The sequence below is a fragment of the Sander lucioperca genome, chromosome 17 (genome assembly GCF_008315115.2).
Source record: "Sander lucioperca isolate FBNREF2018 chromosome 17, SLUC_FBN_1.2, whole genome shotgun sequence".
Classification (NCBI taxonomy): Eukaryota; Metazoa; Chordata; class Actinopteri; order Perciformes; family Percidae; genus Sander; species Sander lucioperca.
In genome coordinates this window covers 13,368,943-13,371,442 of record NC_050189.1, presented here as the reverse complement: position 1 = coordinate 13,371,442, position 2,500 = coordinate 13,368,943, and the positions used below count along the sequence as shown (strand labels likewise).

Below are 2,500 nucleotides of genomic sequence, written 5' to 3'. Positions count from 1 at the left end.
GTTTGAGTTTTTACCTCAATATCCAGCCTAAAACATATTTTGTTTTACATATTTGTGGTCTGGAAAATCTCATCAATTGAGTCCCAAACTGCCAACAGAAGATTCTCGTCTTTTAAAAAGGGTCGTAACAATGATTTCTGAAGTTTGAGTTTGTCTACTACAAACAGGTTAAACATTACATGAGTGGTGAGGATCTTCCCAACTAAAACCAGAAATGTTTTACTCAATGTCATGTTTGCTTAACTGTAGACTGGTGAATTTCTAAATATTTCTTTGAAATAACTTTGTAACCCTCGCCAGCTTTATGTAAATCAACAATTCTTGATCGTAGGTCGTCTGAAAAGCTCTTTTTTGGCAAGGCGTGGCTCACATAAGCCTGTTCTTCTTGTGCAGCGCAAACTCCAAACGTTTGAGTGGGGTTTTTTTACCAGTCAGAGTAGCTGTAGTCCACACCTCCAAACTCATTATCTTAACGAGACTCCAGGTGGGCTAAAACCTGACTCCAATTAGCTTTTTTTGAGGTCATTAACTCAAGGGTTCACATACTTTTTCCACGAGCACTATTGCTACGTTTACACGTGGCCGGCTATTTTCATAAACGGACATGTCAACCTCTCCGTTTTCAAAAATAACATCGTACACAGCTGTCAGTTTTCAGAAAAGTCTTTGTTTACACGTACCCCTGTATATACAGTATCTCACAAAAGTGAGTACACCCCTCACATTTTAGTAAATATTTCATTATATCTTTTAATGGGACAACACTGAAGAAGTTACACTTTGCTACAATGTAAAGTATGAAGTGTACAGCTTGTATAACAGAGTAAATGTGCTGTCCCCTCAAAATAACTCAACACACAGACATTAATGTCTAAACCGCTGGCAACAAAAGTGAGGACACCCCTATGTTAAATTCCCATAGAGGCAGGCAGATTTTTATTTTCAAGACCAGTTATTTCATGGATCCAGGATACTATGCATCCTGATAAAGTTCCCTTGGCCTTTGGAATTAAAATACCCCCACATCATCACATACCCTTCACCATACCTAGAGATTGGCATGGTTTAATTTCAGTTAGCCTAATAGCTGGTTTGATTTGCATTGAGAGATGATTTTATGGAAAGTACCTCATGCCAGTCTCTAGGTATGGTGAAGGGTTTAGACATTAATGGCTGTGTGATGGGTTATTTTGAGGGGACAGCACATTTACTCTGTTATACAAGCTGTACTCGTCATACTTTACATTGTAGCAAAGTGTAATTTCTTCAGTGTTGTCCCATTAAAAGATATAATGAAATATTTACTAAAATGTGAGGGGTGTACTCACTTTTGTGAGATACTGTACGTTGTTATAAAACCATGACACAGCGTAGGGGGCGGAGCCCCGATCCTTCTTCTAATGAGAGTTGCTCAGTGGTGCAGGAAGCCGTCACGGAGACATAACTGACTTCCTTTTTTGGACGTTTTTGTCACGTTTTCAATGTTTTTCATGCTTTTTCCGGATATTTTGTTGCCTTTTTTTGGTGACAATTTTTACGACTTTTTCGTCACCTTTCTGGAGGGTTTTTTCGAAGTTTTTGTCTCAGTGGTGCAGGAAGCCATCATGGAGACAAAACTGACCCATTTTTTTGTCGTGTTTTCAATGTTTTTCTTGCTTTTTTCGGATATTTTGTTGCTTTTTTCAACATTATTTTTTGTGACAATTTTTACGACGTTTTTGTCGCCTTTCTGGAGGCAGATTTTTATTTTTAAAGGCCAGTTATTTCATGGATCCAGGATACTATGCATCCTGATAAAGTTCCCTTGGCCTTTGGAATTAAAATAGCCCCACATCATCACATACCCTTCACCATACCCCCCACATCATCACATACCCTTCACCATACCCCCACATCATCACATACCCTTCACCATACCCCCCACATCATCACATACCCTTCACCATACCCCCACATCATCACATACCCTTCACCATACTCCCCACATCATCACATACCCTTCACCATACCCCCACATCATCACATACCCTTCACCATTACCCCCACATCATCACATACCCTTCACCATACCCCCCACATCATCACATACCCTTCACCATACCCCCCACATCATCACATACCCTTCACCATACCCCCACATCATCACATACCCTTCACCATACCCCCACATCATCACATACCCTTCACCATACCCCCACATCATCACATACCCTTCACCATACCCCCACATCATCACATACCCTTCACCATACCCCCCACATCATCACATACCCTTCACCATACCTAGAGATTGGCATGGGGTACTTTCCATAAGATCATCTCTCAATGCAAATCAAACCAGCTATTAGGCTAACCGACATAAAACCATGCCAATCTCTAGGTATGGTGAAGGGTATGTGATGATGTGGGGGTATGGTGAAGGGTATGTGATGATGTGGGGGTATGGTGAAGGGTATGTGATGATGTGGGGCATTTTAATTCCAAAGGCCAAGGGAACTTT

The 2,500-nt window shown here is 40.9% G+C and overlaps 1 protein-coding gene across 3 annotated transcripts in view; it reads right to left on the bottom strand.

Annotated features, from left to right (window-relative positions):
- Positions 1-2,500, bottom strand: part of txk (TXK tyrosine kinase) — a 38,419-nt gene that overhangs the window by 22,668 nt on the left and 13,251 nt on the right. The gene's annotated exons all lie outside the window — the stretch shown is intronic.